Source organism: Xyrauchen texanus, chromosome 42 (assembly GCF_025860055.1).
Source record: "Xyrauchen texanus isolate HMW12.3.18 chromosome 42, RBS_HiC_50CHRs, whole genome shotgun sequence".
Classification (NCBI taxonomy): Eukaryota; Metazoa; Chordata; class Actinopteri; order Cypriniformes; family Catostomidae; genus Xyrauchen; species Xyrauchen texanus.
Window position 1 is genome coordinate 17,217,629 of NC_068317.1, and position 26,819 is coordinate 17,244,447.

General features: G+C 35.7%; 1 protein-coding gene across 6 annotated transcripts in view; it reads left to right on the forward strand.

Annotated features, from left to right (window-relative positions):
- The window catches only part of LOC127634990 (semaphorin-5A-like), a 214,115-nt gene that overhangs the window by 16,167 nt on the left and 171,129 nt on the right, over positions 1-26,819 (forward strand). For 3 of the 6 annotated variants that reach the window (XM_052114786.1, XM_052114784.1, XM_052114788.1), the window contains one exon: positions 739-952. The exons of 2 other annotated variants lie outside the window; for them this stretch is intronic. The gene's annotated coding sequence lies outside the window, so the exon portion shown is untranslated. Of the gene's footprint in view, positions 1-595; positions 953-26,819 lie in introns of those variants that run through there. One more of the 6 variants, XM_052114787.1, reaches the window with a different exon arrangement.

Genomic DNA, 26,819 nt, shown 5'->3' on the forward strand with positions numbered 1-26,819 from the left:
CATATGATATAATACTGTGATATGACACTAATTGTAATAGGCTATAACTACATGGTATCTTGAGTTAATGAGACTTTCACTAACAGGGGAAGTTCAGACCGAACGCGTTCAGTCGCCTACACAACAAAGCTAGTCGCAGTGCAACGAACAGAACCAAGCGGGAGTTGAAAAAAATGTGCCGTTGTTGTTTAGCTGAAATAAATCTGAGAGATGCGGCGCAACGGGCAAAGGCGTCTGTCTAACGCATGTTTACGTAGGTCAACAATTGAAATAAAGCGTATAGAGCGGAGTAAAATACGTTCGGTGTGAACGTCCCCTACATGTGTGGCAAACTTTCCGGATAATCCTAAAAATTAAATATTAAACGCATCCTTTTCATACCCAGTAAATTAAGAAAAATTAAGTAGAAGCGAGAGACACGACAAACTAGAACGCCTTCATTCTAATCAAATAAGCAGTCTGCACGCTCGCCCGTGTAGACAGCTTCGTTGATTATAATGGGAGCGCTCCAGTCTTGTGTTGCGTCGCTTGCGTAGATGGGGGGCGCTCGCTGCCAGCGCCTTTAACATCCTGTCACTCTCTGACCGAAGCGCTTCACACAAACTGTCTGACCATGTCTGTCCCTGTCCAGTGAGGCGACTCCACGGGTCTTCAACCGCTCCTCTCGCACTGTCTTTTAAGAAAGTAGTGGAAGTCATTGATAAGTGTGGTCGTCTTATTTGTGTTTTGTTTCAACAGTCAATTTCGGTGCGGGTCCTACAGACTCCAGAGGGAGGTTGATTTCATACAGAAACCTGCTCTCACGCGGACTAATTGCACTACCGTTGCGGACTGTAGAGATATTTGGATTACTACACGCGTACGATTCCTGTTACCGGTTTCATTCAACTCATTTACTGACTCTTCGGACCTTCTTATCTATATGAAAAGAAATACTGTGGGACTTCTTTTGGTAAGTGATCCGTTTTTATGCTTTTCTCCTTAACGATTAGAATGAGATTAATTAGAAATGTTCAAATAAGCAAGGAAGAAATATGGTGGTGTAGCAATAACCCACACTTAATAATATTGCATTTTATTTGCAATAAATATTTTTATGTTATTTTTTCAGTGTTTCAGTACATGTAGCCTATTTCGCTGAATTTTCAAACAGTATTTCTGCTCAACAAACGCTGTTCCACATTGACAATTCCTAAATGGTTTTAAATACCCCAACTCCATGTTTTTTCCCGCCACTTTTGCGTATTTATTTTGTCCCATAATTTCACTTTGCTCTCCAAAATAAGTACAAATTGCTTTATTATTATTTATTAAATGTTTTGTATTTTATTTTTACGTCTGTGTTGTTGAACTTTTAAAGATGAAAGCCTATTTACCGCATGGTGGTGCTGCCTCAGAGTGCATTTACAGTCTGTCACTGACATTTAACAGCGTAATAAAAAGGTTTTTATGTCTTATTTCAGTATATTCTTTTTATATGCAAACTAGTGTACATTTTTTTCTTAGGTGGTTTATACACTAGACTCCTCAAGAGAGACTAAGGCTTTTTTTCTTTCTTTCTTTCTTTCTTTCATTTGAAATGTTGAACATAGTTGAAATGTATTCCATTATTTGTATGTATGTGTGTGTATGTGTGTGTGTATATATGTATATATATATATATATATATATATATATATATATATATATATATATATATATATATATATTATTATTATTTTAATAGCAACCATGAGCCAAAGACCACAGATTAATTTAATTAATTTCACCAATGGCCTTGTTCTATATAAAATGTTCTGTCTGGCCCCAAATACATATTTTATTTTCCAGCATTGTGACCTTTGCAGTTTGTCTATACTTTGTGTCACCACACTGCTGTTATCAGCTAACATATCCAATGTCTCATTTAATGCAAAAGAATGTGTCAGATCATTAGGCATAATATCATCAACCCTTGGACATTAATTCAAATGTTCTCTCAAACACACGCAGCAAATGTAAAATGTGATATTTGTTAGTCATTTGGTGGAAATTTATCTGAAAAAGGAAATGACCATTTAAAGTTGTTTGGACAGCAAATGTGTTTGCTTAATGAGTCTGAACACTTTTGGCATTCCTGAAAACAATAGCTCACCTGTAGAGCTGTGCATTTTAGAAGGGCTCCATACAGATCTCTCCAGACTGTAACATTAGGCATTTTATCCATGCATAAAAAACACAATGTTCAACTGAATATATGATGACATTCAGGTACTAGAAGACTCCCAAGTTCCTTTAAGTCAGAGGTAATCAAACATTTTCTTTCTTTAGTTGCTTAAAGGTATTTGCACATCTAGCATAGATTTCTTTTTTTAAGACTAAGATGTGTTTAGCAGTGGTGGACGAAGTACACATACCATGTACTTGAGTTAAAGTAAAGATACTCAAGGTAAAATATTACTCAAGTAAAAGTAGAAGTGCTGCCTTTAAACATTCACTTGAGTAAAGGTACAAAAGTATTTGCCTTCAAATGTACTTAAGTATCCAAGTACTATTATAATTTGTCACAAGACTCTTGCTTAACTCAGTCTACATGAAGACTAATATCACTCTTGGCACACCAATCTATTAATAAAATGACATTAATTAGTCAGATGTGTATATATATATTTGAATTGAATACATTTTTTGTGTGTTTAATTTTGGAGGGAAGGGGACTGTTCCCATAAGGTACAATACATTTACAGTATTTACTGTATATATTTTTCTCAAGTGTCTATGGTCATAATTATTAACATCCTAATGTTATGATACATTCACATAAACCTGCACAACGGCATTAAATATATATATATATATACACACACACACACACACATACACACACACACACACATATATATATATATACACACACTGCAGCACACACATACATAGATATATATATATATATATATATATATATATATATATATATATATATATATATATATATATATATATATTCTATGTTATGGGAGCAGCCAATTTCCCTCAAAATTAAACACAAAAGCGTATTAATGCAGTGTTTCATCTTGCTTATTTGGCTCAAGATAATAATTTATTAAGCCCACATGTTATAATAACAAGAAACTCTGCTTCTAACCACAGGTCGAGAGCTGTTGTTCCAACCACACAACTCTGCGATGCTGTTTGCGAATGTTCGTTGGAGCGATGGTTTCGGGAAACACCGACTCGTTGAACTATGATGATAACGACGGAACTTGCGACCATAGTTGGCTAACGATGCTTTTGGGAAGCGCACCCTGGTTCAGCGCTTAGTAGATGCCGCCAAGGCAAGTTCAAAACAAAGCTAGCTGTACTGTGATTGGTGGCTCATTTGATCAGTTACGTTTTTATTCACTCATAAATAAAAAGGAATGACTGATTTTGAAAATGTAGTAGAGTAAAAAGTAAGATATTTGACTTTGAAATGTAGTGGAGTTAAAGTAAAAGTCTCCCCAAATTTAAATACTTCAGTAAAGTACAGATACGCAAAAACGCTACTTAAGTACAGTAACAAATTACATTTACTTCGTTACTGTCCTCCACTTGTGTTTAGTGTGTGTGTATACCATATCAACAGCAGGCTTCTGGAAAAACGTGACCCTAGTCCAGATGATTAAATTACTTTTAGATCATTGCAATGCAAGTCCTTCGAGTTCATTCCCCTGCAACGGCACAGCCATTAAGGTCCCTAAGGACAACTCGGGAATGAAAAAAAAAGTGCTGAATTCTGAAAGAGTATGATGAGATACCTTTAGGCAGTGAGAATGGTTGAAATTACAGCATAGATTCAACACTGAGTCACAATGGACATGTAAAAATAATCCCAGGAAAAAACAAGCCTCTGGGTCATTGATTTTACCTATAACCTCCATCTTTAATTTAACACCGTTTCTATCCTAAAGCATTCATTTTGTCGCCATGAGAGTGGCAGATAATTGAGTTTATTGTTAACATGTATACACATATTTATACCTACACTGTTTCATGAAATAATAAGCAACCATTGCTCAATGCACTGAAAACTACATTAATTTTCAAATGCCCATGTGGTCACTTGAGTAACATGAAGACAGAAATGGGAATACCCTTGTATCTTCATTTGTAACCCAAGTTCAGTTTGGTATGCGTCATTTTTAAGCAGTCACTGGCCTACATGTGTTACGAAAGCATCACCAGTCATTGCAAAGTTGTTAGCTGTCACTAGCACTTGCAAAAGTGACAACCCTGGGAGCCTGCTGTTCCCCTGACCTCAACAGTCCTAAGCGAATACAGACTTTAATTTACCCAAAAGACTAAAAGGCTTTGAATAACCATTTTTACATTTTGTAGGCTATCACACTCACTTGTTGTTTAACTGCCATAGTCAACAGTGTTTGCCATCTGGTAACACTTAGCGATAATGTTCAATACATTAACTCTGGTTAAAGCATTAGGGAACATTAACTGACAATAATCTTTTTTATTTTATTTTTTTATGTTAGTGTGTACATTTTCATATAATAACTTATACAAGTTTTAATTATTATAAATTAAAATGATCCAAGCTGTAAAAGTATTGCACATTGTTGTTATATAATGTTAACATATGCAGCCTTATTTTCAAGTGTGGCCTTCCATTGTTTCTGAGTGTTTTTTGTACTTTGGCATTCTTGTCCCTCTTGTCTAAATATAGACTTGCTACATCTCCTTTTGGGGGTTGTGCTACAGTACTGATCACAGTCTGATGACTGAAACCATTAATGGAAGTCTAGAGAGGATAATGGGACACTGGCTGTCACTTTATTACCCTTGTAGATCAGCCTGGGATTTTACATAGCAACTGGCCCAAATGTAGAGCAGGGGGTGGGGTTCGTTGTCCTTTTCTGCATAACACAGCGGCTCATTTTAGTTTATCGCGGCCCATTCGGCCCGATGGCCAGTCCGCCCCTGACCGGCCCCAAAGTGCTTCAGCCCACCTGGAGAATGCCCGGTATGCCAGATTACCAGTCCAGCCCTGCTAGTAGAGTAGGTCAGGCTTGAGGAACAGCTGGTTTAAAGAGTGTATCAGTCGTGGCTAATAATGCGCAAACTTATACAAGTGTGTGAGGTCCTAGCTACCATGTCAGTTTGGCTCAAGAGGGTTTCCGTGGTTACATAACACACAACCTTGATGGCAGATAAGAGATGTCTATCATAAGTCACTGAAGAATGAGTGTAACATGAGGCATAATTGTCACCCTTTAAAGGTTTATTGACATTGCCATAGCTACTGAAGATGATTCGACAACTATGCTGTTTGAAAACATTAGCTATTGTGTCAGGACAAGGTAATTTGAGGTTGGTTTGATAAAGTAGCTATTCTTTGTAATTATCCCTGATTGTGTTTTGATTATAATTCATGTTCACTTGAATGTTGATTATTATTCTAATTTCTGTTAGTCTGCTTTTGTAAACATTATTTGTTGTCTCCTCTAGGCTGTATAGAGAAGTAATTATTCTTATTTCTTTCATTTCTTTATTTAGAATGGGCAGTTGTGGAAAGATATTAGCATATGTGCAATATTTTGAATTAGCAGAATAAAAACAGTGTGATTCAATGTTTGATTTAACGTTGTTTATAAGAACTTGGAAGTTTGAATGAACTGACAGGCCTAAAGGTCTTAACAAAGCAGAACATTTTACTTTATTAATTCATAATCAATTCATGATTAAAGAGTCATATCATGAGGAATCAAATTTTCCTTGATCTTTTGAGTTAAAAGAGCTTGATGTACTATGAAACATACTGTAACATTCAGAGCTCAAAACTATATAAAATTAAAAAATTAATGCTGTTCTTGCCTGTGTGTAGCACCTGCAATTGCATATTCTTCTGAAGGATCTCAATGCTACAAACAATTGTTTTAAATTTATTTTGAACAAGATCCCTTATAACCTTGTCTAATAGAATAGCAAAAATGTTGCCAAGAAGTTTAATAAGATCCTGCTAATTATTTCAGTCCAATCTTTGAACAGTTTTCTGGCACATTTCAGCATTGATAGTATTGTGAACCTGTCACAATGTATTGCATGCTTTTCTAAGTCACTGTTTGATTGAGCAGTTAAAATGAAATTGGACACGAGAGCAAACCAGCAACAGGGTTTAAAAATGGACATCATTAGCAAAATAATAAAACAAATTATAATAGTATATGAAAATTACATTATTCGTTTAAATGCTTTCTACTGTATTGTCCTGACCATCACACCAGTGTGACTGTACAGTCCAAGTCCAAGACAGTTCTTTATATTCATGCTAGAACTGTTCATTTTATTCTCAGTGTTGTTAGATTGGAGCAGGTCTAAAGTAATAGAGACTGTGCTTTGAACTGCCTCTATTCTGCGGGTGGAGGGTCAATGCATTCAAAAATATTTTTTTAAATATCTGTTACAAAGTAATAAGACGTGTGTCTGTGTGAGTCTGTCAGCAAAAGAGAGCAAGAAAGACAGAGTATGTGTGGGTGTGGGGGGAGAGGATCAAAGCAGAAACAAAGATATATCCACATGTCAGTGTGGATTACCACCATCTTTCCACTCTGACTGATATGTTTTCTTAGTCCTAATACCGCAAAACCTCATTAGCCATCTTTTACAGACATTTAAACCACAATCCTAATATTTACTCCTGACTCACTGAATATAACAAATCTTCACTAACAAATCCCCTTGGCCTCTGTTTATCCTCTGTTCTTGTACAAAAGCCTTGATTCTCTCTTTTAAAAAAAAAAAGCTTATATCCCTGTCAGATCTTCAGTTGTGTTATTTAGGCAAAACTTGTAAAGCATCATGTTTATATTTGAAAACACTAGACTTTATGTTCTTATGGAGGTAAAAGAAAGCAACTTTCTGAGATATGTTTCTTATCTAGTTTACTAGTGATGCCACCCTAGCAGAGGTTCCTTGGTCTGAATCGTGTGCTGTCAATGTTTCTGAAACTACTTTTCTATAGTTTCTAGGCACTGTGTTACTGGCTCATAATTCTTATGTGGGTAAATGCCATTACATCAGTGAAAGGGTCATTTGATGACGGAGCGAGTCGTCTGCTGGATTTCTGCATAGGTTTCAGAATTTTCCAGTCATGATGGATTATAGGACACCAAACTGCTCTAAATATTCTTGAAGACCTTTTATCAAATCACTGACTTGTAGAAGAGGATGGCTGTGGTTGACATTTATTTAAAAAAATGTACTAACAGATTTATTTTAGTGGTCCATTTATGTGAAGCTATTGAGCAATGTTTGTAACCTCATTATTTGGCCCTGTATTTGATGTTTGAATTTTATATATGTGGTATGTTGAATTATATGGCGTAATAAATATAATAGGGAATAAATGAATAGTCAGCTGATATTATCATGAGGATAGTTCATTTTTTCTAATATAAACATTAAATTATACTTTTAAAATTAGTGATCAACGGATATATTGTCCATGATAATAAATTAGCCAATATTTGCCTATTTTGAGATTGTCTGCATTTGCTTACTTGGCCAAACAGCGGTCTTATGCTGCCTTCACGTGCTATTGGAATGATCATAAATATGAGTTTTCTACTCAGAAGTTGGACACGAATGCCCCCTCAATTCATAATTACAACTGAAAAAGTCTGAGATAATGATGATACTCAATTTTCAGAGTTGGGAGAAGATGTAAACATGGCGGATTAGAGTACAGTATCAATTGTGAATCATGGTATTATTATTTTTTTCCATAATAGAGCTACCATATTATCGCTTGCTATTTCAGTCATGTTCAATCAAAAGACTAATTTGTATATAATATATATATATATTGACATATTGGCCATTGGCCACCAATCATTTAATGGCATTGGCTATTGTAATGTCCATATCAGTTGACCAATACCAAAAATCACTTAAAGGTAAACGTTTCACTAAGCCAAATTGTTTACGTCTGGTCTGATTCTATGGAGAAGCTGTATGATATAATATGATTAAAATGCAATGCATGTTTGTGGGCCTGATTGATTCTAACAGTATTGTGAACATGGACTGTGGGGAGACTTATGCGGATAGCGAGAAAGCACTTAATATGTATTTAGGGCTTTTTCAGATAGAGCTGTGGTCTGCCTCCTCTCCTGCTGTTCTGAAAGCTTGCGTCGGGCTGCGAACAGCATCGATCTCTGTCTGAGGTCTTGCTTGTGAAAATGTGGCGTAGCAGATAGGGGGAGTGTAGATTGATTCCTGAAGCCAGGAGTTTGCTTCAGGGTGAAGAGGGTCTGTGTCTAAAAGAAGCTTTAATGAGCTGCCTTGGAAGGTGGTCTGCATGACTGCGCTCCAAAGCTTTTGTTTTAACACTGAGATTTTCAAGTTTTCTCGCCTGTTCTTCCCTTTGGCTACAGAGTGAGGCAGGGTGCTTATGGTTTGTGTCAGTTCTACTCTACAGTCCTCTACTTTTTGCACAGAAAGTTTATTAAATTCTTTAAACTGCAGATGAAGCTGTAATGTACAAGCTCAGACTTGCATATACAAAATCAAGTGTGTTACTTGGTTTCATGATAAGTAGCTTCTTAATTACATTGTTATTTTATCTTTCTCTAATAAAACAGTATGACATCATATGTATCATACACTATTAAAAGTGGATATGTGCAGTTGCTATCTTAATGGGTTCATGACATGCCTTTAATATTATTTAAAAATGTTCCTTGAGGTTTACCTATAATATTCAGGGGTGGATTTTTAATTGAGTGAATTAATGAGTGAATAATTGGACACCTCTGACATTTTAGTGCTGTGGGTGGAATTTTCAGATGCTCCCTTACAAGCTCCCTCACAAGCATTTTTAGGAATAATTCTCCATCTAAAAGTAGCTTGACCGTTTGAGTTGCCTGAATGATATAGACATATATTCTTAAACCTAATTGTGCTAATAATATCGCTGTAAAATGTTCGGGGTAGGAGAAAACAAATGGCAAACGAATAACAAGCCAACAACTAGAAAAAGTTTGTCGAGACAAACTTTAAGTTGGCTTGTGAAAGTTTGGACCAGAAAGTTTGAAGTTTAAAGTAGTTTGAAGTTTAAAGTAGTTTGAAGTTTAAATTAGTTTAAAGTTTAAATTAGTTTAAAGTTTAAATTAGTCTAAAGTTTAAATTAGTTTGAATTTTAAATTAGTTTAAAGTTTAAATTAGTCTAAAGTTTAAATTAGTTTGAATTTTAAAGTAGTTTGAAGATTAAATTAGTTCAAAGTTTAAAGTAGTCTAAAGTTTAAATTAGTTTGAATTTTAAAGTAGTTTATTGTTTAAAGTAGTTTGAAGTTTAAAGTAGTTTATAGTTTAAATGAGTTTAAAGTTTAAATTAGTTTAAAGTTTAAAGTAGTTTGTAGTTTAAAGTAGTTAAAAGTTTAACTTAGTTGCTAGATAGATAGATAGACACTCAGATAGATAGAGAGATAGATAGATAGATATTTACCCTCAGATAGATAGATAGATATAGATAGATAAATATTTACCCTCAGATAGATAGATATTGACCCTCAAATAGATAGATAGATAGATAGATAGATATTGACCCTCAGATAGATAGATAGATAGATAGACAGACAGATAGATGCTAGCACGTTTTTAGCATTTTTTTAGTACTTCGCTAGGTGATACTAGCATGTGTTAGCATGATGCTAGCACATTTTTAGCATCTTTTAGCACTTCGCTTGGCGATGCTAGCATGTGTTAGCATGATGCTAGCACATTTTTAGCATGTTTTAGCACTTCGCTAGGTGATGCTAACATGTGTTAGCATGATCTAGCATGTTTTTAGCATGTTTTAGCACTCCGCTAGGCAATGCTAGCATGTGTTAGCATGATGCTAGCATGTTTTTAGCATGTTTTAACACTCCGCTAGGCGATGCTAGCATGTGTTAGCATGATGCTAGCACGATTTTAGCATGTTTTAGCACTTCGCTAGGCGATGCTAGCATGTGTTAGCATGATGCTACCACGTTTTTAGCATTTTTTAGCACTTCGCTAGGAGATGCTAGCATGTGTTAACATGATGCTAGCACGTTTTTAGCATTTTTTAGCACTTCGCTAGGCGATGCTAGCATGTGTTAGCATGATGCTAGCATGTTTTTAGCATGTTTTAGCACTTCGCTAGGCGATGCTAGCATGTGTTAGCATGATGCTAGCACGTTTTTAGCATGTTTTAGCACTTCGCTAGGCGATGCTATGATGCGTTAGCATGATTCCCAAACAAATGACTCTAATGAGCCGGTTCTTTTGAATCTACAGTGTGAAACATACAGTGTGACCAGTGTAGTCTGATTCCCAAATGAATGACTCTAATGAGCCAGTTCTTTTGAATCTAAAATGTGTTAGCATGATTCCCAAACAAATGACTCTAATGAGCCGGTCCTTTTGAATCTACAATGTGAAACATACAGTGTGACCAGTGTAGTCTGATTCCCAAATTAATGACTCTAATGAGCCGGTTCTTTTGAATCTACAATGTGAAACATACAGTGTGACCAGTGTAGTCTGATTCCCAAATTAATGACTCTAATGAGCCAGTTCTTTTGAATCTAAAATGTGAAACATACAGTGTGACCGGTGTAGTCTGATTCCCAAATGAATGACTCTAATGAGCCGGTTCTTTTGAATCTACAGTGTGAAACATACAGTGTGACCAGTTTAGTCTGATTACAACATTAATGACTCTAATGAGCCAGTTCTTTTGAATCTAAAATGTGAAACATACAGTGTGACCAGTGTAGTCTGATTCCCAAATTAATGACTCTAATGAGCCGGTTCTTTTGAATCTACAGTGTGAAACATACAGTGTGACCAGTGTAATCTGATTACAACATTAATGACTCTAATGAGCCAGTTCTTTTGAATCTAAAATGTGAAACATACAGTGTGACCAGTGTAGTCTGATTCCCAAATTAATGACTCTAATGAGCCGGTTCTTTTGAATCTACAATGTGAAACATACAGTGTGACCAGTGTAATCTGATTACAACATTAATGACTCTATTGAGCCAGTTCTTTTGAATCTAAAATGTGAAACATACAGTGTGACCAGTGTAGTCTGATTCCCAAATTAATGACTCTAATGAGCCGGTTCTTTTGAATCTACAATGTGAAACTTACAGTGTGACCAGTGTAATCTGATTACAACATTAATGACTCTAATGAGCCGGTTCTTTTGAATCTACAATGTGAAACATACAGTGTGACCAGTTTAGTCTGATTCCCAAATGAATGACTCTAATGAGCCGGTTCTTTTGAATCTACAATGTGAAACTTACAGTGTGACCAGTGTAATCTGATTACAACATTAATGACTCTAATGAGCCGGTTCTTTTGAATCTACAATGTGAAACTTACAGTGTGACCAGTTTAGTCTGATTCCCAAATGAATGACTCTAATGAGCCAGTTCTACAGTGTAGTGTTAAAAAAGTTTAACTTAGTTGATAGATAGATAGATAGATAGATAGATAGATATTTACCCTTAGATATATAGAGAGATAGATATAGATAGATAGATATTTATCCTCAGATAGATAGAGAGATAGATATTTACCCTCAGATAGATAGATAGATAGATAGATAGATATTGACCCTCAGATAGATGCTAGCACGTTTTTAGCATGTTTTAGCATGTGGCTATGAAGATTTTAGGTCATTACTTTTTGGCTGCTTGATAAAAGAAATCCTCTGAGGGAGAGAGAGAGGGAGAGATGCAGGGCTGACAGGCCCTTTTTGTCTGTGTGTGTGAAAATGTCAGTTGGAATTTGAATTTCTGAACATTCCGCAATGTTAAGTCAATGGGAGTTTTTTCCGAGTTTGATCGTCATTTTTAGGAAAACCGTAAGTCCGATCAGTTAGAAAAGATATAGCACACTATTCGGGATTAGTCTGAAGGTCTGTGCCGAGTTTGGTGCCTGTAGCTTAAAAGCTCTAGGAGGAGTTAGATACCGAAATTTCACCGCTAAGAAGAATAAGAACAATCGGTATAATAATAAGTTTAAGTAGGATTTCAGTAAGTTGGCTCTCACAAGCCAACTTAACTAACTTCTTGAGATAAGGTAGAAGTTTCAGCATTAGTTTTACATCTTTAGACTGGCCAGATCCGGTTTTATTTCTACTTAATGTGGAGTATACATGCTGGTATAAATTTAAGTGCAAGTTAAGTTACTTTAATAGCACATTTTCCCACATTATAATCACGAAACGCAATCTGTTTCTGATTTTCGTATTGAATGCACCTGAGCACAACTCGTTAGAGATAGCTCTGATTTGGCAAGCATTCATTATAAAATAGTTTTTGTATGTATATATCTGTCAGGTTTTCATTTCTGAAACAACATGCTGTACACTTATGTTATTTATAATGAGGTATTTTTTTCACCATCTTTATTTAATGTTTTGCACTGTGTAATGCAGAAAATATGGTGCTAAAGGTTTGGCAAAACAAACGATGAAGCAACTATTATGAAAAAGCACACTGGAACAGATGTGAAGAAAAAGCAGCTAGCATTGTATGGAAAGTTTTGAACTTGAATTACATCAAACTTCAAATTTAAATGCATTACATGGCACAAATTCAGATCACATTTTTCATACACTGATTCAGATTTATACAGATTCAGGTAAATTTGACGAAGTCATCTGGGGCACTCAGAAAGAGCAATTGAGCCTGTATGTAATCACACTCCTTGACCAATTACAACGTAGCACACAGTTCACACTTGGAAGAGGAAGTGTTCACTGTGAAATAGTGAACACAGCAGATATCCTAGAGGTTCATAGAGTGAAGGCAAACAAAGGCAACCATGCTCCCCAGAGGCAGGGTGTTGATTTTGTTAAAAATGGAGGTACCGCACAAGGCATGGCACGGAGGGAATCCAGGTCAATCTTGGCGCCTGGAAGTGAATGGTCAATGATGGCCAACCTTGGCCAGCAGCTAAAATTTCTTAACGAGGTTGCCATTACCTCCTTGAGGCCGGATGTAGTGTTGTGGTCGACTTCAGTTAGGAAAATTGCAATGATTGAGCTTACTGCCCCATGGGAAGAATGTCTGGAGACTATGAGAGGAAGAAGCTAAAATATGCTGATCTGGCCACAGAGTGCAGGGAAAATGGATGGAGGACTGCCACTTACCCTATGGAGGTTGAGTGCCGAGGATTTATGATTACATCAATGCAGCACCTTTTTAGAGATATTGGCATCGTAAAAGCAGCTTCATAAAAGTATTTGGAGGAATTTGCGGAGGAAGCTGAGATAGGGAGTTTCTGGCTATGGTTAAGAATGAAGGACAAAAAGTGGAGGGTTCAGAATAGGAAACTGAGGAATAGGGAACTTGGGTGTGGTGAGGGCTTGTGCTGAGGTAGTATGCAGAGAGATAAGCTTGAGTTACCTAGAGATACGTTTCCAGTGCTGGTAGGGCACCGAGTACACATCTTGGTGCAAGTTGACCAATGGGCTGGCACGTATGTTCGTGTCAAGTTATTATGACATATAGAACCCTGGTTGCAAGTATTTTGTGAAGGTAGGATGTCTGGATGGGAAGGCAAGGACACCACTAGGAGATGTTCTGGGATGAAACATTGAAGATAGGTGGCTCCCAGCTGATGACCTCACAGCTGGGCTGAAGGCAATGGTGGAGGTGCGGCAGGCAATAATGCCCGGCAGGTTATTACAGCTACCTCTGCATCTGTTTTGTTTATTTATAAAAAAAAATCTAAGTGTAAAAATACTGACTCATTTATTGGTATTAAAATAGCACAGGCTTTTATTGGAGTTTTTGTTTTGTACAAACAACAGGCACTGAATTAAGCAGCACATAAACCTTTCCAAATGAACAATGATTCTGATTATTTTGTGTAAAAGTAAAACATCTGTCTATCTGAATTCCTCTTCATCTGCAAATGTCGCATGATCTTACGTGACTGGAGGAAGTTCAGCAAACGACAGGAAGTTTAAAGTGTCCAGCTTGACTGCTCTATTATCAATTCCTCCCCAGATTGCAAAATCGGCAAATTGAGATGCAGTTCAAGTTGAACACACCTACTGACAGACATAATAATTATTTAAAAACACATTACAGCCATCATGTTGGTCACAAATAATAACGTGCATGCAACTTTTTAAAACTCATAGTAAAAAGTATTTCTATGAACTAGTGAATTTAGAAATGTTCTTTAAGTCTTAAAAGAATCTTAAAGGACATTCTGACCATTTACTGGACCTGTACATGGTGATTGTAGCCTACCGTAAAAATTCTAACATAAAATCTTGATGTAGCCTATTTTACCCAATCATTTTACTGCACATATCATTCTAAAGAACAGTATGGCAAAATGGCTTAAAGTTTGTGGGTAAAACCTGAATGTTAGGGTGTATTGACCTATTGAAACTTATGTCATGAGCTTGTTTGTTTAAATATTTATTTATTTATTTTTACTAAATTTTGTCAATATTTTGGTTTAAAAAATTGCATGTCCGCAAATATTAAAACAGTAAATGTTGTTTTATATGTGCACATGGGATAATTAATGTATAATACATTTGCCCCGCTACAAGCACCCCCCCCCCCACCCCCAGTCAAAATGATTTAGATCCGCCAATGAATATATTAGTAAAATTTATAGCACAATATAATACTTGACAGTAAACACCTATGATAGGCTCTCTGTTCTTGACTGCTCTCTCCTTGCTTTCTCACTAACCCGCAACTCACTGGGCTACAGAAGTTAAAAAGGTAAAGTTGTTGATGTGTTGTTGTGGAGGCAGTCAAATGCAAATGTCTACCACAGTGTGACATCACAGTGTGGAGGAAGTAGAGATCAAGTCTGGAACAATGTTCACAGTGAGGGAAAAGGAGGGAGAAAGTGAATCAAACACAAACAGTAAGTTTTCAGTTCTTGTATACTCAATATTTTCAGTGATCACACTCAGAACTCCGCTTTTCAGCAGACATAAAACAATAGGGTCTTTCTCCAGCTCGTGTCTCTCTGTTGGGTGTCAGGCTCGCACTTAAAGCCTGTCTCCGCTCTCACTGCAATGACAAACAGCTGTTAGAGACAATCATTGCCAGGTGATGATCCTTACCATTCTCATCTCCTGATCTCACTCTCCTTTCACAAACTGGTGCTAAACCACCCTAACCCTTCGTCACTATACAAGAGTTTTCTCACTTGTGTATCATGCTGTCTTTCAAAAGTGCAGAAAAGTGAATTAACTTTGTTTTTAAGGCACAGTTGGGGGCGCTTACCATTTGCATTGATTGTCTCTGCACGTTAGCTTATGAATAGCACACTCTGCCCGTGGGTGTGATCACATTATAGATAATTAGCTGAGCCAGTAGAAACTGTACATCGCTTTGTTTCGTACAGATTACATTGCAGTAGAATATTTTTTTTTTAATGTTTTATTTAAAAGTAGACTTATTAAGCTTTCTTTAGACATATGTTTCATGTTTGTGTGATAAGTTTTCGCTTATCGATTGAGTTTCAGTTCTTTTTTGTGACGTGTTTCAGATATATGCTCACAAACCCAGAGACTGCTTACAGCTCACCCTTTTTATTTTCTTTAATTTACAAAAGCACAAGGTTTTGTTGTTATTGTGAGTGTACAGAAATACAAGTAGAACCTTTATATTCTCTAATGATGTCTTACACTTCTCTGTATGTCCCAAAATGATGGAGAATTTTATGTTGCTTCTGCTGTAATGACGAAAAAATCCAGCAGGACGCGTCCGTCGACCCCAGAGGGTTAAATCATATATTTACTTTAATTAAAACATTAGATGATGGGGGCCTGGGTAGCTCAGCGAGTAAAGATACTGACTACCACCACTGGAGTTGCGAGTTCAAATCCAGGGTGTGCTGAGTGACTCCAGCCAGGTCTCCTAACCAAATTGGCCCGGTTTCTAGCGAGGGTAGATTCACATGCGATAACCTCCTCATTGTCACTATAATGTGGTTCGCTCTCGGTGGGGCGCGTGTTGAGTTGTGTGTGGAAATAGCTTGAAGCCTCCACACATGTCTCTGTGGTAACGCGCTCAACAAGCCATGTGATAAGATGCATGGATTGACGGTCTCAGATGTGGAGGCAACTGAGATTCATCCTCCGCCACACAGATTGAGGCGAGTCACTATGCCACCACGAGGACTTAGAGTGCATTAGGAATTTCAGATATTTGTTCATATAGACATTTTTTTTTTATCCACTCCTGTATGCTGTTGAATGATCTGGACAATTCGAGTGTCACACTTGTTAGCAAATACGGTTGTCAATCCCAAACTGTGTGAACATTTTTTGAAGAGACTCAAACTCTGTATTTTGCTTCCTTAACCTCTGAAGTTTGTGATTTGTGTGTGTGTTGTCCAAATCTGAGGAAGCATCAAGGGACTTGACATCACCACTGACAGGTGAGGCGTCCGCAGGCTCGAGAGAGGCTGTGGAGTCAGACAGAATGTGACAGAAAAGAGGAAAAAATAGCTGCTCTCCTCTACTCCATATTAAACACTTAACAGAGAGTATTTGACAGCTGTCAGGAGCCTTTTTTTGTTTGTTTGTTTTTGTTGTTGTTGTTGACATTTTTACCTTTGGTCCATACAAGGGCTGTTAATGGATTTCACATTTTAAACAAATTAATTACATGAAATGCAGGTTAATTAATACAATTTATTTCGTATATCAAAAGTTAAAAACCCTAATGAAGACAATGAGTCAATATTTTGTTTGTTTTATTTCCATAGCATTGAACATAAGCCAGTCACTGGCCTACAGTTCATGGCAAAATTAATTAATTAATTAATTAATGTACAGATCAGTGGGCATAAATTGTTAATTTGCATATACTTTACGTTAATGTTTTATTTTTTCTTTCATTAATTGTAAAAGCACATTAAACGGACAGCCTTGGTCTACACATGTGGTGTGAAAACTGTTGGTCTCTTGGCCTTTAAATTAATAATCATATAGCAAAACATTTTATTTTTTATTATCAGAGAAATGCCTCTGATGTAATTGTGCACAGATTAACAAACAAAGCCACAAGGCCACCATAGAGGTGGAGGGCCACAGAAAATCCCTGCTGTGTCTGTTAACAGCTTGATTTTATGGAGACAGTGTTTCGGCTAATCAATACAAAGCCTTCTAAGACCTGCTAAAGCATTGTGTGTCTCCCTGAGAAGCCATACTGCATGACTCTCCGCTGACTGAATGGGCAGTGGCCGCTGCATTCAACGCAGTATAAACATATCAACTGACTCATCTGAAACAGATGATCTTGCATGCAGACTATATGGAGGGATCAATAAGAGATTCGCTCTTACTTGTGGCGGGAGTCATTTATATTTAACGTCTTCAAAGTGTTTTCAAGTGATCTGTTTCCAGACATACTTTATGTCTCAGTAAATCAAAGCTTCTCAGAGTTGAGAAGGAGAGAGGGAGAAAGATAAACATTCACAGCTTGAAGTGGATGTGATCTCCTCTAGCACTGACAACTTCCTTCCTGCTGAGAGAAAGTAGTCAAATTAGAAAATATTTTTGCAAGCAAGTTTATTTGGCATATCTATCCATCCATCCGTCCCAATCAGTGTCCATCACTATGTTTTAGAGTGTTTTGGTTGCATCAAAGGAGGAAAACTCCAAACAGTTTTGGATTTAACAAAAGGTTTTAGTAGTAAATTGAAATTCATGCACTTGGTGTATAACTTTACATGGCTACTCAGTAAATCAGGTTTTTACTTTCTGGTCTATGCTAAGAACACTTATGCCTTTACCTGTGGGGTGCCTTACACTCAAGTGTGGTGAGAGTTCAAAGACGCTCTTTCATTTGTATTCACCTTGAATAAATGCCACTGGAGGAGGGTAGTTAACTGGCAAATTAGTCTACCTGTCGACCTGGACTTCATGCAGTGGAACAATTCTCACACAGTTACTTCCTCTTTCTTTCTCATTTCTGTTTGTTTCTGTTCAACTCTCTACTCCTTTCTAAAACGACAAATTGCTTGGAAGGAATTCTGAGTTAGAAAAAAGGAACAAAAATTACATGTTGTTCTTAAATTGTCCCCTTATGCCTGCTGGGCAATTAAGCCCTTTTGCCTGCATGAATATAATTTCAACAGGATTCACTTGTATGAATTGTGTTTCATTAAACTAAATTAATTATGGTGAGCTGAAACCTGTTGTGCCATTACAATTTTCTTCCTAGTACAGAACAACTCTTTGTTGTGTGATGAACAAAGCAACATTTTATAATCGTAAATTTTCACCTACTCTACACCACTACACATGCACGCATGCACGCACACATGCATGCACGCACACACCAGCAAATCATTGGAGCTAAATGGTTTTAGGTGTTAAGTGGACAGAAATGATAGTGCCCTTGAGCAATTATTCAGAGCCATAAAAAGACCAATTGTTCTCTGATACCCATTTTTCATTGACCCCGCTGAGGTCTGCAGTCTCCACACTCCCTCATTTCACCTGCAGACCTTTTGACGGGTCTCACCGCAGTTATATTCCCAACATGATCACACAGGAAGTCGGCATGCTGTTTCCGAAAGATCCAGTACCCTAGGATCGGCAAAAGTATGCCAACTCACTGACATGCTGTTGGGTTCGAGTCCACCTTATTCGAGTCTGAGTCAAGTCCGAGTCTTTAAACAATCGAGTCCGAGTCCAGAAGGGGCAGAGTCGGACTCAAGACCGAGTCCATAACAGTCCGAGTCTGGTCAGAGTCCCAATGAATATGTTCGTGAATCTGTATTAAAATTGTAACCGTAAACTCAACATCAATATTTTAAGATTATATTAAACTTCACAACTAAGAAAAAGAGTTTGTCAATATGAATGTAACAAAAACACCTCTCTTGCATTTCATATATACATTTATGATTAGTTTCCTGTTGAACAAACTTCAAAGTGGTTTCAGAATGAAAGCATATGCTTTAGGTGTATGAAGACAAAACTGTCCTTCAACACAATTGCGTATATTGCGTTCTGTTGACATTTCAGTTATTTGATGCTTTTCCCCTCCACTCAAACATACACCAAAGAAAGTGAAAGATGTATTTGCCATTACAACACAGGTTATTATGTTTAGAATTTTAATTCAGTTTATTTAATTTTCAATTTGTCAATTTAATTTAATTTAGTTTTATTTAAAATTTTCTCCATCTAAAGAAATAATAGTCTATACTGACATTTCTTTCTGAATCTTTTTTCTCTATCTGCCGACTGATTTGGGAAAATACAGTACATACAATTAGACAACACAGTAGTAATTATCACTCACTGAGAAGTTACGTCTCACAATTTGACTGCAAATGCTACATCCAAAAACACTGGAAAAGCCCACTGATAATATTAGGCCCATGTCATCACGGACATGATTTTCTAGTTAATTTGGGGAAAACTGCACAATGCAGGGCAGTTCTGCGTGCAGCCGTGTTGGTCTGCAATCAGTCTGAAATCTTTAAATACCAACCAAATAAATTTTATTGAGCTCTTCTTTAACTGCAAAAATATGGAGAATAATAAAATAGTCATAAATTTAACAGAATTGTCCTTCAAAAGTGTCTAAAAAAAGACATGCATAAGTTAGCCAGTGGTTTACAATAAAAATCAAATAATAATTTAAAATAAAAACATCATAATCAAATAAATCCATCTTGTAACATGAAGTTTAGCTTTATACACAAACTCTGTCATCGAATAATACATTTATTTTATAGTCTACAATTAAATGATAAACAAAACATTGCACTGCCCAAAATATCCTAAAATTGTATTGTGTATGTGTGGCAGGGCGTAGGGTGGGGCCGGGTCGTGATCATACACACCCGTCCCTTATCAGGCTAATCAAGCCTCCAAGAGGGATAAAGGCCGACAGCGGAGGATTGGGCGGGAGAGAGAGATAGTTTACGGACATGTCCGTCATGTGTGTGTTTTTGTCTTTTGTTTAAGTTTTATATTAAACTATTATTTATATTATCAAGCCAGTTCTCGCCTCCTCCTTTCCATTGACTTCTTTACAGTGTGGTTGAATATTGAGATTGGTGGACAAATGCTGTAAAAGTATGTATTTTAAGCAGCTCGTCTATGCTTTGAAAATTGACAATAATCAATAATAAACAGGTGCTGTTGATCTGTTTAGAGTTGCTGTCTACTTTAGCAATAATGTTTTTTACCCCGACTATTTAAAAACTTACAGTTAATTCATCAAGCTTTCATGGACCATTTCAAGCTGACATCACTGCGTGCACCATAAGACACTACAGTAGCCTACATGTGTAAATACATTATGCGTAAAATACTTAATATCCAATATAATTCTATTTTTATGTATTTTTATTTAGATATGCTGTTTTTAGTAAACTGTGAGAGACATGATATGGTTGACTTGACTCAATGAAGTTCTTGATTTTAAGTTTTTAACCTCTATGAAACTGAAATGCGAGCACCGTCATGGCTGTACAACCGGCACACGCAATTTTTCCAGTTGTCAGGTCCTGTGTTGTGTGAAACTGCCTTGTTTAGTTTCTATTACATTGATACATAACCGTCTATATGTTTTTGTCATGCCAGCCACCATGGTAGTCGATGTTATACAGTAGTCTCTGTAATAACAGTCAAGCATATTGGTTGACATGAGTGTACCTGTGCACGTACGTACGTGCGTGCGTGCGCGGCGTGTGTGTGTGTGTGTGTGTGTGTGTGTGTGTGTGTTTGCTTAAACCTGAGTCCCAAAGGCGCGAGTCCGTGCCAAGTCCAAGTCCATAGAAATTGGACTTGTGACTTGGACTCAAGTCCGAGTCTAAACTCTATCACCCCAAATCTACCTATCAGACATATTTGGAACAGCACAACAACAATCACTTTCCCTCGTGGCATGACTGTTAGCTCATTGTGTCAGTTGCATGGGAGACCACAGTTCAATCCCCATTTAAATGAGGAAGTAATCACGTTTGTATAAATAATCACGAGCGTGATAAGGAGGTAGCATTTTTAACTCTACATTGCATTTTGTCTCTACTAATGATTAGGGTTAGATTTGGGTTTTGGTTGGGTGGTAGATTAAATAAAATAATTATTTATCTTTACTGTTTTACACCCTGTTACACCTCTCCTGGATATAAATGGATGTCACACTTGTTTATATGTTCTGAAACGCTTACCGATTTAGCCTCTGGATGCAGAGTTTTCAAATTCAGTCAATGTACAATTTCGGATAAAGAAAAATCGGCACACACTTGCCAAATTTGATGTGAGATTAGGCTGATTTTCCTGGTGGAATTAATGTTGCACAAAATCAGGAAATAGAAATTATGTTTATTCATTTTGGACCACTTTCATGTCCCAGGGGTTGTTTTTATTCTAACAAACAGATTTCAACTAATCTTATTTTGTTATATGAATGTCACATTAAAACTGACTTGGAAACATTTTACCAGGTCCTTTCATTTCATCATTGAATTTAAATTTAGTTATTTTAAATGAATTTCATTTATAGATTTTACTGATTTAGCCTTGTTCCAGACCCAGAATTCCAATATTAAACTATGAAAATTAATAATAAAATATTAATTATTACCTGTTGGAAAGTAAGTGAATCTAAACAAAATGTAAATATACATAAACAATTGAGATATTTATTGTGTGAAAATTATTTCTATAAAATTATGACTGTGGCATCATTTCCACCACACCAGACAATTTCGCCCCTAATACATTTTTTATTTATTTTTTAAGTTTGTGCTAACTTGCTAACCATGTCAACAAAAGTGTCAGTGAAGAGAATGCTTGAGATGAACAAAATCATACAAGTGGTGTGTGAATAAAATACATTAATACATTTTATTTTGAATGAATAAAAATAAAATAAAATAAAGGGATTTTTTTTATTTTTTTTATTTTATTTTATTTTATTTATTTTCCAAAAATGTAAAAAAAAAAAAAATGTTTGATTCTATCACCATTATTTCCTTCATAGAAAACACAATATACAATTTGAGATGTGGTGGACCCTGTGGTTGAAATGTTCATGACTTTCAGAAAAAAATGACAAATCTCCTGTAATGCACATAAACTGTTGGACTTTGTTAGTAGACAAATTAATAAGAAATTGTGAGTTTGACATTTTTTTAAAAAGACTTCACTTTCTAGAATTTCAACGTACTAAAGTGCCGAAGTTGAAGAAACACCCATATAAGTAAACACACTGTTTGTGTAAATGTTCACGCTATCATAATTGCACTAATTAGTCAAGGGATGAATAATGAAGAAGAGACATATATATCCAATATATATCATATATATTTTCATATATATATATATATATATATATATATATATATATATATATATATATATATATATATATATATATATATATATATATATATATATATATATATATATATATATATTTATTTATTTATTTATTTATTTATATATATATATATATATATATATATATATATATATATATATAATATCCAGTAGCATATTTATTTTACAGTACTGTTCTACATTTACATACTATAATTATAACAACTAAAATAATTACTAGGTACTAACCCTAAACCTGTATATGTAGTACATGTAGTTGCCTATTATTACTCATAAAGTTTTTGAGTAACTACACTGTAAGTATACTGAAAGAACACTTACTGTAAAATAAAGTGCAACCATATATCCTGGACATACAGTATATATATCCAGATCTGTAATGCAGTCGAACACCCTTCTAACATTTTAAAGAGTTGATAGAGGTGGCTGGATCACAGTGGTGGAGCGATGCTGTACGGTCCCAACAAAATAGGGTATGCCAGATCGAGGCAGTCTGCTCCATACTCCACAACCTGCAAGATTAGGAATTGCACCATGGAAAATGTGCACTGATTTGCCTGATCGTGTTTACCATTTCAGCACTTCTTTTAATTAGGATTGGAGGTTGGGATAATGGGGATCATGCATCCAAAGACCTCATACTTAAAATGGCTGAATGTTCTTTGGAATGAATTAGGAGAACACATCCTGCAATTCCTGCTCTCAGATTCAGATTCAGTTTACCAATGTTCACCACACACATTTTTGTCTGGTGTGTTAGTCAGGAGGGAAAGAAAGAAAGAGAAACAAAACATTAGGGGTGTGAGAGAGAGAGAACTAGAAGTATTTCAACAGTAGACCTGGATGATTTTGGAATCCTGGGTGTTTGGAATAATTTTGTGTTGGTAGCTCCGATCTGACTGACCCACCTGGAGGCCACATGTTGCGGTCCCAGAGAATGGCAGACTGGGAAAGCTACAGTCATCATTAAAGTGAAGGGTGAGGGGGCTCATTAAAATATTATTTATGGGAGCGGTGATATTTTATCACCACCATACGATTTCATAGAGTACAGAGAAGAATAACTTATTGTTAAAGCTTCCTGAGACGCCATCATTAAAAAATAGAGGTTGGGGTGAGAGGATGTACAGCTCCCCAATCCACCGAAGTGTGCCAAATTCTCCATCTTGTTAGCACCTGTTTTTGTTTGTTTATGAACTGTTTGGGGAATGAACTTGACTTGCTCTCAAATTTAAATGTTGACTGGTTATGGGAACTCACTGTGGAAGGTTTACAAATGTTCTGCCTGTTCTCACTGAATGACAGAGGAAACACTAAAAACATTTGTATTGATTTTTATAGCTGAATGATCTTCTGTTGGTAATTTATTATGAGAGAAAAAAACTGAAAATATATTAATGTGGTGGGTTTCAAAAGTCTGAGACCACAATGAAAATCTAGGATTGAAAATCACATTTAAACCTGGAAATAAACAAAGCTTTACATTTTTTTTATTTCTGAAAAATTTTAAACAAAGAAACATTATGATGCAAAATAAAGAATAAATATTTCAAATTCTCCACTAATTCTAGGTTACTAATTAAATATGTATGTATATTTGTAACATTGACCATATTAACTACTTTGCAGGAAAGGTCACATTTCCTTGCTTTCATTGTATTGCATCCAACACAAGATGCTCTTTGGAACATTCTGAAATCATGCAGGGATCAAATGGATCATCAGGTTTTACACAAACTTGAGCTTGAGTGTTACACTGTATTAAAAGAGACAAAATGCAAAATAGAAGCATTTTCACAAGTAGACTCTGACTTCAATTACATTGTTTTAAGATAAACACTTCAGTTACATTGATTTAGGTTAACAATTAATAAATGCACTCATTTCATTATTTGGATTTGACAATCACATGCTTGGTGAGTTGTAAGACTTCCTCACTCCAGTTAGTTAGTAATTTTTGCTTATCCAGCTGCACTCACCTGCTGTTTTCTTCTCTGATTCACTTACCATTGGGGAACAGATGTGGTTGTGCGGTGGGCTATTTGTGGTGGTCGCAGGTGCTCAACACCCTCATTCTGCTGGGGTGAGAGGTGAGGAAATCATGGTGACTAGATAGTAGGTGAGTTTATCCTGAAGAGTTTGCCCCTCCGGTTTAACAGATGGTGAGGGTTAGGTACAGGGTCGAGTCATGGTTGGCACTATTTCAGAATATTTTAGAAAAACTTAATTTTTTTTCTCCTGTCAGACCTCTTTTTCTCTATATATATTACCTGCAAAATAAAACTGATGGGAGACTGTCTGCTAAATGATAAGCTTTACTTAGATTTACTAGGTAGTTTTACAGGCTATAATCTCTTATATGCTCCTGGTTGTATTAAAGTGATCAAGTGGTATCATCCAGTAATACAGAGCCATCATGAAGTAATATTTTTTATGTCACCCACAAGAATGTTTTATTAATTGGTCAATTGTGTTAACACCTTTACACAACTGTGTATGTAAGGAATACAGTCAGCCGGTCATTATTGTAAATAGAAATAATAACATGAATAAATATAATGACCGGCTGACTGGACAACCTGCAGATTACATGGCTACTTACTAAATAGATAAATAAATTGAAAATTGATTTGAAGTTGAATTATTATGAAAGTTGTTTACTATGTGAGAAGAAAAAGAGCACCTAGTGCAACAAGAGACATGAAACTAGCACATTGTAGGAGATTTTTTATATCAAATATACAGTGTAGCTTTCATTATACAAAAATATTTGAAAACAGAAAGGTCAATCAGAATCAATTACTACAACTGTGTAAAAAAATATAATATGAAATACATACTTCGTATTATTATATGTTGTGGTTCGTTTAACACAAAGCAGAAACATGCATGTCATCTGATACATACAGTAGCATGCTCCAAAAATTAAAGAGATTTCTCAGATGTACTAAATCGATAGGTGAATAAGTGCTTTGTTCAACTGTTATTCTACACGAATGTACACTTGGTACAGCTCAGTTAATTCTCTAAAGATCAGAAATAACCAGAATTGTGGAGTAACGAAATGCATGTAACGGGATTACGTATTTAAAATACAAGATATAAGTAACTGTATTCCACTAGTTCAGTTACAATTTAAATAATTGTTATATACAATACAGCTACATTCAAAAAGTATTTTGATTACTGAAGAGATTACTTTGTATTTTATTGTTATTTGTTTCATTTGATATCTAGTCTTTTCAGATGGAAAAATGTATACATATAAATGATGCGATCCAAAGTGCATTTGAACAGCCGTGAAACACTTTCATATGATGTATTACTGTAATGATTCACATGAGCAGACAGAGAAGTAAGTTTGAATTAAGTTTGGAGCAGAAGAAATAGAAATAAACCTTGTTTAAATTGTCAGCTTTATGTTAAGCTAAAATGCTATTTCAAGCCATTGTACATGCACATGTTACCAGACACTATCATATTTTTTTTTAATCAAGAAAATTCATGTTCTTCAATCTTTTTTTTTTTTAGTAAGACCTTTGATATTAGGGCAAAAATCGTATTTCTTATCACTGATACATTTTTGTATTGATTTCCTGTAAAAATATCTAAAAATCCTTAAAACAAGATCAAATTGATTAATCTTGTTTTAGAAACAACACATAAGATATTTAGGTTTTTAAGAGAATGTATTTTTAACATGTGTATTTTGTCTTACTGTACTGGAAGAGTTTTTATAGTCAAAAAAGTGAAAAAATCTTGATGATTGAACCAGTGCTGAAGAAGTAATGCAAAGTATTTAGAATATGTTACAGACATTGAGTAATCTAACAGAATACATTAGAAATTACATTTTACAGCATGTATTCTGTAATCTGTAGTGGAATACATTTCAAAAGTAACCCTCCCACACTGGCAATAGCACAGTTGCACAAACCAAACCAAGCTTTCCCCTGGTACTTATATGACTGCTGTAGGCCCACCACATAGCCCTTACTGCTTACAAACACATATAAAGTATTGATAATCTCCACGGAACCCTTGACATCTTCTATGCGTAGGAAACTGCTCACAGAAGGACTGCCCTGCTTGTCTACTCTATGTAGTAGGTTTGACATCAAACAAATGCTAGGAGCACTTTGTGTGCAGGAGTTTAAGCAATTTCCCATAAACATAGCATGGTTTATAAAAAAATCAACTTGCTGTAAATATGTGCGTACCGTCCGGACACTCTTGACTATTCGTACACACTCTTTTACTGGTGACTCCAGCTGGACAAATTTGAATTATTTGAATGAAATTTTCATTTAATTCACATTCAAAGTATGAAGTTAAGCACTTGAAACAGAAGTAATCATTATCAAGCCAATAGTAAGCTATATTATTATGATGTAACTAATTGAAAAGGCATTCAAATACAAGCTGTAAAAGGGAAATATTGGTT